Raw genomic sequence first — 18,801 nt, 5'->3', positions numbered from 1 at the left:
ATTACAAATTTTACACAACTATGAACGATTTGTTTACTTTTGAGAAGATTTGGTGTTGTAAGGGAGTTTTTTTGTACCATTTTTGAAGATGATTTAATTTTTTTCTGTTGTTAGCTTGTTAATTTGTGTGATGATTGTGAAATAAAGTTATTTTTTCAAAAAAAAAAAAAAAAACTCTCTCCCTCTCTCTCATATATACATACGTGTTATAAAAAATAGTCAAATGTGCCCTTTTATTTAATTAATATTATATTATCTGCAGTTTTTAAAAAAATATATACTTTAAGAAAAGTTTAAGAAAGTACACTACAAGTGCACATTCAGTTAATTATGCACTAGTTAAAAAAAGAAGTGCAACCACATTGATATGTCATACCTGAATTATGCGATTCACATCTCTAACACCAAGCATGTTGTTCCTAATACTAATAGCTTAATAATAATAATAATAGCTCTAAACCACTGATAAGTGGAGGGGATAAAATGTGCTTGGTTTGGGACACTGGCTAAAAAAGACTCAATGGAGGAAAGAAGGGAAGAAAAGACACATGCCTACAAAGAAAACACTTTTCAGAAGCTAAGAAAACCTTTGCAGTAAAAATAATCTACATTCAGCAAACAGAAGGGAGAGACTGAGACAGGAATGATTGGTTTGGGTCAGATGGAGTCAATATTTGCCTCATTCCAGTGATATTATGGCCTTGGAGATCAAAGAAAGGACTGTGTGCTCTTGTAAAAAGAGAGAAAGAAAGAAGGAAACAGTCAGTCCACTAATTTCCATCCTTGAAGCAAGGAGACAAGATGCACAAGGGGCCTGTTAAGGGGACACCCACCGGGACGGGCGGCTTCAGGGGTCACTGAGGCCAGGAGGAATGGGCGACTCGGAACGGATGTTAATTGGCTGACAAAGACGTCCAGTGATGTTATTCCAATTATCAGCAAAAAAAGAGGGTCACCGTCTGCCATTCAGCTGCACATGGACACATTATAACAACAAACAGACGGGACAGAACATGTCTGACCACACAACATAAAGCGGATCAAATCCAGAGCAAAGACCCGATTCTGCTGTTGACCAGTGAAACTCATCCAGAGCTTAGCATGTGAGAAATATTCTGAAATAACTTTTTTTTTCTTCATCTGATGCCAGTATTTTGCTTGCAAGACTAGTGAACTCTCTGACGGAGCAAAGAATTGATAATGCGTAAGATTCATTTAAATGATGTGGATATAAATGTGAACAGGAATAGGATTTCTACAAGCTGGAACTCAAATCTTAAGTATTTATTTAAAAACAAACTGTACTTGCAGATAATAATAATGAAACAAATAAAGGACCACTTAAGTGCACTTAAAGAGTGAACACACATATACAGCAGCATGACTGTTTCTTAACACAATATAGCCCACTTAAGTGCAAATCTGCACTTTGTAATGTCAAGTTTTACTTCTAAAGTACATTTTAAATCCTTGTTTTAGTATTTTTTATGCTTTTAAATAAGTGCACTGATTTTGAAGTACTGTGTTGTTCAATATTACATTTAAGTTCATATCTTTCAAATGTTCTAAATTGCAACTTCATCATTACAAATATATTGAAATATATACGACATACAAGTTTCAATAGAAATGCAATTAAAGTTTACCCTGCTTGTCAGTTTCAGCATCATATTTCAAAGACAATAGAAGTTATAAAATAATATATAAAAGATGAACTCAAATCCTATTTAAGTGGGCCAAAAAAGCTCGCTAAAGTTCAGACAACTGCATTTGATGTTAATAGAAACTAGAATACATTTTCATTTAGTGGCAATTAGCATTCAATTAAGTGTCTGAAATCATTACATTTAATTCACACTTATATCATTAGTCCATAAGTATATTATTCCCATAATAAGTAGGCTACTCTTTTTAAAAGAGTGCTACAACATACTTCTTTTTCGCAAGTGAAATATCCTTAACTTTAGCATGTATTTTCAGAAACCTTTGCTTTTCCCTTCAACATTCTTGCACATGCCTCATTGTAGTGTGTAGTCACACTCTAAAAAATGCTGGGTTGTTTCACCCAACTTTGGATCAAATATGGACCATTGGGTTATTTTTTTTACCTAACGTTTGGGTTTGTCCATTATTGACCAAAAGTTGGGTTAAACAACCCAACATTTTTTTGAGTGCACCTTAAAACAGTCTCTTGGACTCACCAGATATGGCACATTTCACACCTCTACTAATCTTAATCTCTTGGTCTTAAAACATTGATGCGTTGCGCTGTGGAAACAACAGTGAAGTGCGACTGTGCTCAACAGTGTGCGCAAACATGACACTCATCAAGGCGGATCACGTTAGTTCGTGACAGATGGCTTTATACTGCCAGTCCAAATGCCTCATGCTGGTGTAATGTGTTTAACAGGATGCTCAGAGTCTTCCTTCATCCCGACGGCGTCGGGTCTGCAACAGGAAATGCTTAGCACACATCCATACACCAAAATATTTCTGGGAAAGTTTTAAGACGGAAACTAACAGCAACTGAAATGGCAATAAAGGCCTCATAAGAGCTTCAGTGCATAATCGTCACTCAGAGAGCGCTCCATCACCCATGACAGCTTAATGCCATTGCAATTTTGGTTATTTGTCATTTTGCAGATGCTTTTCTTTTAATGTGAAGTAATGCACAGAGCTGTGGCCTTGGGGTTAGCGCACATGATCCAACACATTGGAGGAGCACATGTGGACGATGCAAGCTCAAATCTTGCTTACATTTCCTGATCATTTCCACCATCACTTCCTGGCCTCTAGTCTAGACTATGAATGAATTGGCCAAAAAACTCAGGCTATGTTCTAAACAGAATATTAACATATTGGTTACTGCATATATATATATATATATATATATATATATATATATACACTCACCGGCCACTTTATTAGGTACCCCATGCTAGTAACGGGTTGGACCCCCTTTTGCCTTCAGAACTGCCTCAATTCTTCGTGGCATAGATTCAACAAGGTGCTGGAAGCATTCCTCAGGGAGTTTGGTCCATATTGACATGATGGCATCACACAGTTGCCGCAGATTTGTCGGCTGCACATCCATGATGCGAATCTCCCGTTCCACCACATCCCAAAGATGCTCTATTGGGTTGAGATCTGGTGACTGTGGAGGCCATTTTAGTACAGTGAACTCATTGTCATGTTCAAGAAACCAATTTGAAATGATTAGAGCTTTGTGACATGGTGGAAGTAGCCATCAGAGGATGGGTACATGGTGGCCATAAAGGGATGGACATGGTCAGAAACAATGCTCAGGTAGGCCGTGGCATTTAAACGATGCCCAATTGGCACTAAGGGGCCTAAAGTGTGCCAGGAAAACATCCCCCACACCATTACACCACCACCACCAGCCTGCACAGTGGTAACAAGGCATGATGGTTCCATGTTCTCATTCTGTTTACGCCAAATTCTGACTCTAACATCTGAATGTCTCAACAGAAATCGAGACTCATCAGACCAGGCAACATTTTTCCAGTCTTCAACTGTTCAATTTTGGTGAGCTCTTGCAAATTGTAGCCTCTTTTTCCTATTTGTAGTGGAGATGAGTGGTACCCGGTGGAGTCTTCTGCTGTTGTAGCCCATCCGCCTCAAGGTTGTGCGTGTTGTGGCTTCACAAATGCTTTGCTGCATACCTCGGTTGTAACGAGTGGTTATTTCAGTCATTGTTGCCCTTCTATCAGCTCGAACCAGTCTGGCCATTCTCCTCTGACCTCTGGCATCAACAAGGCATTTCCGCCCACAGAACTGCCGCTCACTGGATGTTTTTTCTTTTTCGGACCATTCTCTGTAAACCCTAGAGATAGTTGTGCGTGAAAATCCCAGTAGATTAGCAGTTTCTGAAATACTCAGACCAGCCCTTCTGGCACCAACAATCATGCCACGTTCAAAGTCACTCAAATCAACTTTCTTCCCCATACTGATGCTCGGTTTGAACTGCAGGAGATTGTCTTGACCATGTCTACATGCCTAAATGCACTGAGTTGCCGCCATGTGATTGGCTGCTTAGAAATTAAGTGTTAACGAGCAGTTGGACAGGTGTACCTAATAAAGTGGCCGGTGAGTGTATGTGTATGTGAAATATTACCCAGAATGCAACAAGGTTTCAAATAGGCTAAAAATCCCCTAAAATTACAAAATTTAAACAAAAAATATTATCAAACTTAAATATAGTAAAATTGAAAAAATCATTAAAAAAATTAAAACCGGTACCAGAGGGTTAAGTCCTAAAGTGCATTACACTGACTTTAAAATGAGTTGAATCTTGTCTAACTTTATAAATAGATAACTTGATCAAAAAGATTGATAACTTAACTTATTTTGATGACTTAAAGCAATGTAAAAAGTAGTGATGGGCAGTTAATCGTGATTAATCGCATCCAAAATAAAGGTTTGTTTTATGTGTAATATATGTGTGTGTACTGTGTATAATTATTTTGTATATATACATACTCACACATGCATGTATATATTTAAGAAAAAACCGTTATTTAGAAAATATTTATATGTAGGTTATATATATATATATATATATATATATATAATAGGGGTGTAACGATACACGTATTCGTATTGAACCGTTCGGTACGAGGCTTTCGGTTCAGTTTTCGGTACGCATTTTTGAACCGAACGGTTCTTTGGACCATTTTTCCTGCCGAACAAAATTTCGTTATTTCAAATGTAGGCGCGTCACGCGTGGCAAGCGCGCTCATAAGAGACGCTGGCGTGACCACAACATTGCCCAACATCAAATGGCAAATGTAATGTAAGCGGAACGAAACCACTCGTTATTGTGTGGTTGACGGACCGTTTATCAGTTTGGACCAATGCAGCGCGAGCCGATCTTAATCATCAGCACTGTTACTACACAGCGAAATCCAGGAAAGAAAGCATTTGAATTCGGCACTGAAGTAATAACATCGCTGCGAGATCTAGTGAGAAACATTCGCATTTCTCCGTTATTAACGGATCAAACAGCGCTGACGTGGAAACCAGGAAGAAACATTGTGCCATGAATGACCTATCCAGTTTCCACAGATCAGCAACATTCACCATGGATGAATTTTGTGAACCGTTACACCCCTAATATACAAGTATAAATATATATACAGTATATACATGCAAATATTTCTTAAATATAAGTGTATTTATATATACAAAATAATTACACACTAGGCTATACACATATTTTATGTAAACACAAACATTTATTTTGGATGCGAATAATCGTTGCCCAGCACTAGTAAAAACATACGTTGTTATAACTTTTTGATCATATAATTATTTTACAGTGTACAGTTCAGCAAATTGCATTTAAAATGTGCTGTACAACACATACAGCAGAAGTGCAGTATGAGGACTACGAAAGTGGCTATTCTAAACGTATAGCCGGAGTGTTCCTCTGAGTAAAGCACTTAAAGTGCACCGGAGGGACCATCCTGGATCTGCACAAAAGGCGTCAGCTGAATGACGAATATCTGTGTCATTTTACAGACACGGGCTGCATCACATATCAAACATTTTTGGCTTCAGAATGAGCCAACTGTTAATCCCACTGTCCTAATCCTACAGCTGTTCCTCATCACCTCACAACGCTCTCTGCCGAATCCCGTCCGTCCCGAGACTGCGCTCACATGAGGGGGAGGGCAGCGTCTGATCTGTGGGAGCTCTTCTAAGACTTTGCATGACAGTTTCAGAAACTGCGGTCACAATCGATGCGATAGCTGCGCCATCACGCTTTTTACTGAAGCCTTCGGCGTAGCTGTATCTAATCGTGATCATACAGACCTTAATACGATGGGTCAAGAGCGGTCATTTGCAGTGACTACGTATTGCTTGTGTGAAGAACTTTCTCACGGGTAAGAATATGAACATGGTACTACTGCTGCTCTATTGTACACAATCTTCTGCTCCACTGATTGTAATCGGGAGATGATTCCATGACAGCACTCGTGGCTACAGGCCTATTCCTCGAGCACACGGAGATGAAGTAATCCAGCACTAGAGACGTGTTTTCTCTTCCAGTGCTGTGGAATCAGAGCATGGCACTGTTATAAACATGGACCGTAAGACCAACAGCAGGAGATCTGTAAACATTTTTAAACAGTAAGAAGCAACTTCTGAGCTAAACTTTCCTGCAGCTCCCTTGCTTTTAAAAAAAAAAATCTCGAAATGATTTAAGTAGCCGACTCTAAGATGAGCCTTAAGTAACTCTCAAACCAGATCATCAACCTGTCGGGAACAGAACTTCGAGTTTCCTTTGTTTTATTCTCTCTTACACAAACATTTCTTTTCCATCATACACAGGATTTTTAGTTATCGCTAACCTACGTCAGCAACAGGATCTAAACAAAGACTATCTGTTATTCGCTAAATATAAATAATTGTACCATTTTCATGACCTCAAGGATGTTATGGTGATACAACAAACTCCGTAGTTCATGATTGTTTGGTGTGTTTAATGCACTTATAAACAGTTAAACGTACTATCAACAGTTTAGGAGCACATACTTTCAATTCTTTTGAATCTCTTAACAGTGTTAAAGTTCAGTCTGTGCGTGTTCATAAATTGGACCATAAAACAGATGAAAAATCCCAAAGACACACGTTGAAGGAGGGACTCGAGCCATGTCTAGAGACCAGATCACAAAGACCTGAGGGGCAGTGTTTGAAGAACTTCTAAATTTTAATATACAGGCGTGATTTCAACCGAGGGACACACGCGAATCACATCCAACCCTAAAACATACACTCCCCAACCTACCAACCAGGGGTACCGGCTCTTTTTTCCCCACTTGAAGCACTACCTGAGGGTGCAAGACACTTCTCAGTCAGACTGAAAGAAACCACTTAGCAGTCCAATAGAATACCATAACAACCATCATGGAAACTATTAGTATTGTGCTTGAGTTGATACATATAAGTAAAACTGAATTTGTTTTATAGGTTTGTAGTTTTGATTTGTAACTTAGTTGTTTTGCTGATATTTTTGAGCTTTTCTTATGTCCCACTGTACACCCAAAATGCTTTACAATCATGTCAGGTTCTCTCCTCCTCAACCAGCACCAGAGTACAGCATCCACAGTACAACGGAGCCAATGCGCTCATGCTCACCAAACACCAGCTATAGGTGGAGAGGAGAGAGAGAGAGTGATAGAGCCAATTCAGTTGATGGGGATTATTAGAAGGCCATGATTTAAAAGGGCCAATGGTGGGATTTTGGCCAGAACACCGGGGTTACACCCCTCCTCTTTACGAGAAGTACCATGGAGCCCTGTTTACACCTGGTATTAAATGCTTTTTGGTTGATCGGATCACAAGTGGACGACACTAAATACAGGTGTAAACAGGGTCTAAAATGTTTTGAGCTTGTCTACTTTCGACCACTTCCAAGGGTTGTCGAAAACGCATTCGACCGGATTGCTTTCTTAGTGTAAACGCTCATGTAGTCGAATCCGTTTGAACAGCCACTAAAGACGATCTTCTCTCCGCCTACTGAGTAAACATTATGGGAAGCGGCTAGCCAGACGGGATTTAAACTTTGTCGGCTGAAGCCCCAAGTTTGGTTTGAAGACGAAAAACATGCCAAGCACAATGTTCTCTCACCATTAGTGATTAGTGACACTCACAGCGTTCGGCTGATCTTGCGGATGTCAGAGCAGAAACGAAAGCTGCTGCTCTCTGCTCATTCATATGTAAATTACGAGAGCTTATTTTGTCCATTAGATCGAAAGATCTGAAAAAAACATACATTTACCAGCCCATAGACCCTCCCCTAAAGAAATCAGGACAGAAGTGGTTGAAAGTGGACAAAAGAGACGGATTAAAACACCAGGTGTGAACAGGTACGCATCTCCCTCGTCTACTTGTGATCCGATCAACCAAAATGCATCTTAATACTAGGTGTAAACAGAGTCTGGGATTGTTAATGACCACATAGAGTCAGGATCCAGGGGGTGTCCCCGTCACTATACTGGGGCGTTAGGACCCACACATAGGGGCCCTGCCGGCCTCACAAACACCTCCTCCAGCAGCAACCTAGCTTTCCCAGGAGGTCTCCCATCCAGATACTAACCAGGCTCAACCCAGCTTAGCTTCAGTGGGCAACCACTGTCTTGGACTACAGGGTGATATGCCTGTGAATGTGAATCAGTGCACTGGCAGTGTTAAACTAAAACGAAAGTGTTTACTAGGACTGTATAAAATTTGAAAACTGACACCTCAAATAGGGTATAGTGAGTGTTTTCTATCTGAGTATTTCTCATCTGTCGGGAGAGAACATTAAACTGTCTCAGCATCTTTTGATTGACAAGACATGAAGGCTCAGTGTTTTCCCAATGTCTGATGGTTTGTGTTTGTACCTGTTCATGCGGAGTTAATATTTGTCTGGAAGTCTCTCTGTGATGAAACAAACGATGCAGTGCCAGCCTCGACTGTGTAGGGTTTGGATTGAGGTCATCTTATGTGAGCGGAGTTGTATGAATGGTTTACAGTGGACGGCCGCCAGGAGCTGAACTGAGCCACTCTGTTAGGGCCTGTTATGCATTACGGAGCACTGAAGGGTCAGCATCGATGTCGTCCGGGCAAGAGCTGTAATTGTCCTGCAAATATATCCTGAAAATGACAGAGACTCTCTGAGGAGGCTCTGAATGCGGTTCAAATGGAAAGTTCTAGGTAAAAGAGGATGTTGAGTCGACTGGCACTTACAAGTCTCTTTATTACTGTTTATCTCTCCGTCCTCTACATCAACATGAATGAACTTTATTGAGCCCAAGGCTGAGAAAACAGTCTTCTAAGCAGTGTTAATTTTGTCATTAAATTTTGATTTAGTTTTAGTCTTAGTCTTTTGACTAAAATGCCATTTAGTTTTAGTCATATTTTAGTCATCTGAATTGTTTTAGTTTTAGTCTAGTTTTAGTCGACGAAATACAATAACATTTTAGTCGACTAAATCTACAGTAGATTTAGTCGACTAAAATATAATGGGTTTAGTTCAATTGTAAATGCGTTAATTTAGAATTTCTCTAAAATGGCCAAACCCATATACTCCCGGAGAAAACATCTATTAACCTATTAATATGAATGATTTTTAAGTTTGAACATGCAATACAGATACAGATTTAACTGCTGTTACTTAAAAAATATCTTAAAATGAAATAAAACCACTTTTCCTAAAGCACAGTCTTCTTTACAATGAATGATATATTCAATCCTTATACTTACACATCATTCTTTATTCTTTCAAGCAGACATATTTATTTGTATGAATTAAATATAATTAATCCTTATTAAAGCTATTAACAAACAGTGAATGCTTTTCTCTTTTTCTTTTGTTGCTTGATCAAAATTAAGGACACGGACCGCATTAGGTTTATTGCCACTGTCACTTTAAGACGTCGGATCATGTCCAATGACATGCGGATACAATTGCACTGATGCACATCCGACACACTCACAGTTTAAGACATAACCAGCATAGTTTACATGAATACTCAACAAAAAGGACATTTAGACATACTGTTGTGTATTTCTCCATTCAGACACGAAAGAGAGCTCAATTCAGTAGCCTACTCGCGCGCTGTAGGTGTATTGTGCATGACTGCACGCTTCGGGTTAGGTGTGTGCGCACAGAAAACCGCACCGAATAGAGCTCTTTTTTGCATCGTCACTCTTATTCAGAGATCTATATGTCTGCTCTACTCATTCTCCCAGACGTTCACATTTTTTAACGTTTTATGACCGCGGGGTAGATCACGTTACAGTAGCCTACAAATGTGCGCATCTATCACACACGCTCAGGACATCAGTTCTGACGGATCGCTTCCCAAATCGTCACTATCTAACATTTTCGTCTAGTTTTTATTCGTTGACGAAAATGTCAATAGATTTTCGTCATAGTCTTTGTCATTCAAAACTAGGTTTTATTTAGTTATCGTCTCGTTTTCGTCTGTGAAAAAATGTCGTTGACGAATAATTTTCGTCGTTATTTTCGTCAACGAAATTAACACTGCTTCTAAGCTGTGGAGTACGGGGATGCTACCCAAACACATCAGAGCGTATTCCAGAGAAATATACTACATGTTTGTATTCAATACAAACTGCATCGTTTGTATTCATGACGCTATAAAAACCAGGGAAAAAGCACTTAAAATTTTTCATAGAACCAAAAATAATGCTGATTTTATTTTATATAAACAAGCAAGAAATAAGACGCAGGTACTTATTAGAGAGGCTAAATCAACCCACTATAAGAATGATATATTAAATAATAAAGATAACCCAAAAAAGCTATGGAAGACTTTAAAGGAATTGGGGGCTACTAAGACAAATGCTACGAAACCAAGAAACATAGGATTAATAATTAAGGGCGTCCTAAATTTCAATAAGAAAGAGGTTGCTAATTATTTTAATATTTATTTTACTTCTATAGCAAAACAGCTGGTCTTAAAGCTTCAACCTTCCTATGGGTTTTTAAATATTGATAGGGTGAAATTATTCTACAATAAACTTGGGGCACTGCCAAATTCATTTTCTTTACGGAAGGTTGAAATAGGAGAGGTGGAAAAAAAGCTATTACAGTTAGACTGCTCTAAGGGACCCGGTTTAGATGGTTTATCTCCTCGGTTTTTACGAGATACCGCTGCCCAAATAGCCCCATACATCTCACATATTTTTAACCTGTCTGTTGAAAGTGGTGTTTTCCCGTATGACCTCAAGAGGGCCAAGGTAATCCCCCTTTTTAAAAAAGGAAATAGCCACGATCCCGGTAACTATAGACCAGTCTCTATTTTATGTATAGTATCTAAAATATTTGAAAGGTTGGTCAATGAGCAATTTAATGAATACATGAATAAAAATAACTTAATGTTTAAATTTCAATCCGGATTCAGGAAGTCACATTCTACCGAATCATGCCTACTCTATCTATCTGAAATCATTCACAGAGAAATAGATAATGGAAATCTCTGCGGAATGGTGTTATTGGATCTCCAAAAGGCGTTTGATACGGTGAACCATGACAGACTGATTGCCAAACTTGAGGCCTTAGGGGCAGATAGCTCCACCTGTAGATGGTTTAGATCTTACCTATCAGGGAGGGAACAATTGGTAGCCTTAGGGGGGATATTATCAGACCCTTGTATAGTTGAATGTGGCGTTCCACAAGGAAGTATTCTCGGACCATCATTATTTTTAACATATATTAATGATATGGCCGATTCCTGTTCATGTGAACTATTTTTGTACGCAGATGATTCTGCACTTTTAATGTCTCATAAACAACAATCCATTCTAGAGAGTAACCTGAGTGCTGAACTATCTTCTGTAAATAACTGGCTGATTGACAATAGACTGTCTCTACATTTTGAAAAGACAGAGACCATTCTGTTTGGCTCAAAATATAAACTAAACAGATGCTCGAAATTTAGGGTCATTTTGAATAATATTGAGGTCAGGACAAAAACCTCAGTAAAATACCTGGGTTACATCCTAGAAAACAACTTGGATGGCAGGATGATGGCCAATAAGGTTCTGAGTAAAGTCACTGGGCTTATAAAGTTTTTAGCTAGAAATTCTACTTTTTTAGATAGGTCAACAATGATCATTTTAGCTAACGCTTTAATTTTAAACCAGTTTGAATATGCATGCACTTCCTGGTTTGAAGGCCTTAAAAAACGACTTAAAGGAAGGCTGCAAACAGCACAAAATAAGTTAATAAGAATAATTCTAAACATGGGCCATAGGTCTCATATAGGAAGGTCACAATTTGTTGAGCTTAACTGGCTCCCTGTTGAGTCACGCGTTATTATGTCAAGACTGACCATGACCCACAAAATATTATATGGTAAAGTCCCAAATTATTTGTTGTGTCTTATTACCAAGGTGAAGGACACACACACTGTTTACACTCGTGGCAGTATATCAGACCTTTGTCCTTATGCATTTAAGACAATGTTAGGGAAAAAAACATTTACCTACATAGGGGCGGTTCAGTGGAACAAGTTAGATCGGCAAATTAAAGGAATTTTAAGCATCAATTCTTTTAAAAAGAGGGCCAGGGAGTGGTTATTAGAGAGGGTAGCGAAATAGAACCAGGAGCCAGTTACCATTTACAATTTTTCTTATTTAAAATCTTTTTTTTATATAGTATGTTGTGTTATTTGATTATCGCACAGTATGTAATTGTCCTGTCTTGACGTTATGTGTAGAGGACCACAATGGAAATAAGTCCTGGACTTTATTGTGTTTTAATCCTCGATTGTATTTTGATGCCTTTTTGTTTTTTATGTTTTAGGCTTCTTGATATAATTAAATAAAATAAAATAAAATCAAATCAAATCAAATCAAATGATTTTACCTCTCTCTGAAAACACAAGTTGTTTTTTTTGGGTCATAAGCCAGTCTAAAAAGGCTTCAAAGTTGTCAGACTATAAACATAAAATCTGGTCCACAGCCTATTCTAAGGGTGTCCAATCTTGGGTCAATGTCCTGAAGAGTTTTGCCCCAACACACCTGCCTTCGGAGTTTCAGATCCAGTGATCCTGAAGACCTAAGCTGGCTCAGGTGTGTTTGACTAGGATTGGAGCTAAACTTGATGCCCTGGGCCTTTTTTTTCCAACAAATGCCTCACCAAGGACAACAACTATAATGGTAAATGGTTCTAAATGTAAAAGAACAGCAGAGTCCGCACCACAACTATAACGATAATGACAGCAACAGAGGACCAAACTGCAGCACGTGTTAATTATAAACAGAACAATATGGTGTTGATGTGATGTGATTCATCAGGCTTTTTGGCTCATTTTTGATATAGTGAGAATATGGAGCTCAAACTTGAGAAAAAAAAAAACCCATCAATTTTATTTAGAGGCTCAAACTGAGAAAAAAATATGCAATTTGGTGAAGATTATATTTACATGACAAAAAGTAGGATGAAATTATGATCGCTTGTCATGTAAATCAATAAGATTTTTATAACAGAATATCAGACTACTTACATATAATACATATACATATCAGCCAGCACTCTGTATCTCCTAATAATATTAGCATTCTCTAATGGTTTAAGTCTTACCTCTCAGGTAGGTCCTTCAGGGTGTCGTGGAGGGGTGAGGTGTCCAAGTAGCAACATCTGGCTACTGGGGTGCATCAGGGCTCAGTGCTTGGACCACTTCTCTTCTCAAGTCAAGTCACCTTTATTTATACAGTATAGCACTCTTTACAATACAGATTGTTTCAAGGCAGCTTTACAGAGATAACAGGAAAATAAGGTTGTAATAATATTGTTAAATGTCCCCATCTCCATCAACATGTCATCACTAGGATCTGTCATTCATAAACATGTTTTTTTCCTATCACTGCTATGCTGACGACACACAACTCTACCCCTCATTCCAGCCAGATGATCCGATGGTAGATGCTCGCATCTCTGCCTGTCTGACAGACGTTTCTTACTGGATGAAGGACCACCACCTTCAACTCAACCAGCGTAGACAGAACTGCTTGTGGTCTCAGCCAACGCAACACTTCATTACAACTTCTCCATTCAGCTAGATCTGTCAACCATAACTCGATCCAGGACAGCCAGGAACCTTGGAGTTGTGATTAGTGATCAGTTAAACTTCACAGACCACATGCTAGAACTGGCTGGTCCTGCAGATTTGCCTTATACATTAGGAGAATCCAGCCCTTCCTATTGGAGCATGCTTCACATCTCCTTGTCCAAGCTCTTGTTCTATCCAGACTGGACTATTGTAATGTTCTCTTGGCAGGCCTTCCAGCATCAAATTCAAGGCACTGATGTTTGTCTATAGAACAAACACTGGCTCTGCACCCCTATACCTAACTCACTACTTCAGACCAAGTGAACGGCCCTTTGTGGTGCCATCCTTAAGAGGTACACAATCACTTTCACTGAAGATGCATCTTTTTCATCAACACTTGACCCTTTAATACAAACACTTACCATTCTATATGTAAAAAATTAATAAAAAACTGAACTGTGCTAGACTAACTAGGACTAATCACAGGATTTGCATATTGTTGCCCTATTGTTGGTTTGATTGCTTCTATTGTTCTCCTCATTTTTAAGTCGCTTTGGATAAAAGCGTCTGCTAAATGATTAAATGTAAATGCTTAGGTTTATGATCAAAACTCTGCAGTTTCAAAACGTATAATGCAATGGAATATAATGATTAAGAGAAGAACAAATAAACAATCCTCAAAAGCCTGATGGATCATATTTAATAATGACATTTTAACATGATTTTTCTATGGATAATCAAGTAAACCTAAGTTGCGTCAGTCCAGTAAGTGTTCATCTTGAAATATTACTAACAATATAAAAGCTATTCTAACTTTTACTTTAAAATATCAGTAAATATTTCACAGCAAAAGGACAAGTGAACCACGACTTTCACAATTGTACTAAAAAGGCCTTTTACTTGCTAGAAAATTCGAAACTATCAATCAGACAAAAAGGATGTTGATTCAAGAACACGTCCTACTGATGTCAACCTCCTAGGGTGTAGTAGTCTAGAGGTTAAAGCTCTGGGCTGCTAACCAAAAGGATTTAGGTTCAAACCGATGCATGATCCATGAATCATGTTCATTGTGATCGGGACACTTATCGTGAGGTTACTGTAGGAGGATGGAACTTGTTGCAAGTGTACTGTAGGTCACGTTGAATCGTGAATGACAAATTAGGAAATTACCTCCTGTTTTTGTTTCAGTGGCCGTGAACCGTACAGGTTTATTGTCATCAGAGGGAGGGACCAGAGCTCACGATTGGTTATTTTTAGCATGTCCCTTAATCATTCCTGCTTGACATATTCTAACTTCTCAGAACAACGCAGGAAGGCCTCCCGTTTCCCTCCGTTCATGTCAATGTCACCGCACTTTCAAAGGAGGGTTTTACACGTCTATATGCAGCCCTGACACTATTATCAAACCGAGCCGAACTCATATACGATCAAACACGGGCCGGCTCATGCACACAGAGCTATAAACACTTGTATAGCACTGCAGGCCTAAAATAACTCGTGCGAGACTGCCCACTGAATGAAGAATGACCTCGTCCAGCAGTGTTTGGGTGTGGGACAACAGAGGAACATATGGTATCTCTAGCATGATGCAGATTTATAAAATTATTATTTTTTTATAAATCTACATGTACATCATGCTAGAGATGCCATATTACTTTGTTGCATTATAATAAGTTTCTTTTCTTTTCTCTCAGACTCAAACAGGAAGAAAATTATTTGAAAGAAATTAGACATTTGTATGCAAGGAGATTTTGCCATTAAGCTTCACTTCTGTGTAACAGTTCTTAAATCATAAACTTGCGTCCAAACGTATGATTTTTTTTTCTTGAACGAAATTAATGCTTTTGTTGAGCAAGGACACATTAAATTGGTTGAAAGTCAAGTCAAGTCAAGTCATCTTCATTTATATAGCGCTTTTAACAATGGAGATTGTTTCAAAGCAGCTTTACAGAGATAAACATACAATTTACGGTAACAGAAATTGTTTTGGCTTTATAGCGATTTTGAATAATGTTATTTCCGGCTAAAGTTGGTTTTGATTGATTCACTTCACTGAAAGTGACAGTAGAGACATTTAAAATGTAAAATAATTCAAATAAATGCTGAATTTTCTAATCTTCAAAAATTCCTAAAAAAAAGTATAGTTTCCACACACGTGTGCAGAACTATTTTCGACATTGATGATGATAAATATTTCTTGAGCAGCAAATTAGAATGATTTCTGAAGAATCATGTGACACTGAAGACTGGAGTTATGATGCTGAAAATTCAGCTTTGCATACAATATATTAATATATTTTAAAACATTCACATAGAAAACGGCAGACTTGGTGAGCATAACATAACTTTTTTTTTTTTTTTTACATAAATCTTATTGACCCCAAACTTTTGAACAGTAGTGTATGTCTTCTCTCAGGTCCAGTGGAAGTTTAAACGCTGTGGTAAGAGTTCCCATGAGCACCACTGAGTCCTCAAGCAGAACCAAGCCATGAACCAGTCTCTCCCTTTTCACATCTTTCTCTCTCTCGCTTGGTTTCAGTCTACTGGGAGCCAAAGTCCCATAACCCCCTGCGCATGAACACACATCAGCATGTCACACTCTTTCATACGTGGATCAGATAAAATGTCTGGAAAATCTTTTTTGGTGCCCTTTTTGGATCCGGTATACATTTTTTTTGGTGTGTGTTTCAGCCATGACCTCCGCCCACATGAGTCACGTCCCCTCCATTCTGACTCCTTTCTTCTAATAAGGCAAAAACACACATGGGTCTCGGCCGTCCCTGACCTGTGCTGCTTTATCCTGTTTCATCATCAACACACCCCTTTCTATCAATTCCTATTTTAGTCCAACTCTCCTGCTTGAAACACATCAGTCCTTTTCATACACTGATGATGCAGGTGCTATTTATACATGGACACAAATGGAAAACTGTTCGAAAACTTAGTTATAGTTGCAGTGGCGGAACTAGAGTTTTAGACGTGGTGGCCATAGACCATAAAAGAAAATGATGTGTAACCCTATCCTGCCATCAGAAAAGCATAAATCCTATTACAGACTACTTTACATTACCTCACATTAGCTAAACATTCCTATACTGAACTTATGACACTGTGACTGCATTGCATGTATTACTAGCATGGATGTAAACAATGTGTGTAGGGCTAAATTTGGAATTCTCCCATTTGTTTTATCTGATTAACTGTGTTTGGCATTTATGTTATTATTATACTAAAGCCAAAATACATTAAAGGGACAATGTGTACTTTTTTAAGGATTTTATTATCAAAAATCAATATTTTTAATTCATAAATATGTCCTCAATGGTGTACCTCTGCCAATTATCTGACTTATCCTCATAAACGAAGAATTTATTATCTTTATATACATGGGACGGATAGGTCCACGGAGGCATCCATGTAGTTCCGCCATCTTGAAAAACTATAATAGCAGAGAGGGACAAAAAGTACCAGGCCAACGCGTTTCCACAACGCGTTTTCGTTCAGAGCCAGCGTAACTGAAAGCAGCAGAAACGGAGGAGCAGAGCAGTGAGAGGCGCTTTTCACTGCCCCGGCAAGTTTAAAAGGCTGCATTGCACTGTTATTTTTAATGGCGGACCATACATATGCGAGCCACAGGAGAAGGAATCCCCGTCGCCAAAAAAGTCCAAAATAGAACGTAAAAGGAACCGTGACCGGAGATCACAAAAAACAAGTGCTATTAGAAAACATCCTGTAATAGCTTTTTGGTACATGACCGTAGATGTAACAAGCATTTGAAAAAGCTAGGCGCTGGAGAGCACAATTCGTTTGAATGCAAAATTCAATTTCACCACTAGATGGGAGAAATTCCTACACAATGTCCCTTTAAGATTATTATAAATTAAAAAATACCGTATATACCCGAATATAAGACGACCCCCCATTTTCCAGACTTATTTTTGGGGGAAAATAGATTTTTGTGGAAAAAATCTGGTTTTCAACAGAAAATAATTTTAAGAGCAAATTTCCGAGGCGTTGTTCCAAATGCCTCGCATCACCTGTGCCTCGTGTAGAGACCGGGACATATGCGCTTCCTGATTGGCCATGACTGCGGTTGCCCTGAGTGCGACGGGATGGATTTAACCACCCTGCGGGCAGTGCGGGGTCGTCTGGCTGTTTTCGACTACGATCCGGCTCCCGCTCTCTCTCTCTCACTCACTCTGCTCGAGCCGCGCAAGAAAAAGCGCCGTTCACAGAGGATGCCAAAGCGGACGGAGACAAGCGAGCAGAGACATATATCGCGTCTTTTGCGCGCTCAAGTTCATTTGCTGCGTCCCAATTCGCCTACTTATACTACGCCCTAAAAGTATGTAATCTTTTTGTGAAGAAAAAGTACATACTTTTGAGTGTGTAGCAAAAGAGTAGGCAAGCTTTGGGACATACTACGGTACTTCGTCATCTTTAACGGACAGATCTGTCGCGTGCATCCTATCATCGTAAACTGCCCTGTCAATCATCTCGTCACAGTTAAAATCCTCCATTCAATCTAATATAACTTCTTACATTTCGGTGAGAATTGTCGCACGTTCATCTGCCAGTCGTGGGTCTTTCAGGCGGAGACTCTCCTCATGTGTTTGGAATTTGAATATAATAATGCATTTAAAAGTTAATGGCTAAACGTATCTTTGCAAAAGTTCACAATGCTGCTGCAGATGCAATATAATGTGGACAACATTGAATAAATACATTTTCGTCAGGTTAGATACTGATAATTAATCACTCAAACCCCTTTATCTAAAGCTCTCTACATAACCGTCGGACTCGCGCGTCCTCCATGTCTGTAGTTTTTGAACACTTTTCATTCGTGTTTGTAGTTTTAGCCGAATCCTCGTCCAACGCGCGATGGGTTGTGGGCAATATCAGCCGTTAGAGTCATAGACTATGGTTAGAGTGCGCATCGATCTGCACTTCGGATTCTGACCGGATATAGTAGACCATCCGGGTCTCTTTGGGACACTCATTTCAACATACTACGATTTGGGACGTACTAATTCTATTTTCGAATACTATTTAGGACGGATAGTATGCGAATTGGGACGCAGCAAATGTTTCAAATGTAGGCGCGCGGTATGCGCGCTCATAATGGAAGCGACGCGCTCGTTTTTTCCAAGCGCGTCCGCGCAGCATCGAGATCCTCGGCGCGGGAGAAAAAGGCTATCAATCGATTCCTCCA

Source organism: Rhinichthys klamathensis, unplaced genomic scaffold (assembly GCF_029890125.1).
Source record: "Rhinichthys klamathensis goyatoka isolate OS25496 unplaced genomic scaffold, OSU_Roscu_1.1 h1tg000006l_1, whole genome shotgun sequence".
NCBI classification, from domain to species: domain Eukaryota; kingdom Metazoa; phylum Chordata; class Actinopteri; order Cypriniformes; family Leuciscidae; genus Rhinichthys; species Rhinichthys klamathensis.
The sequence above is the reverse complement of the archived record's forward strand: the minus strand, read 5'-3'. Positions refer to the sequence as shown.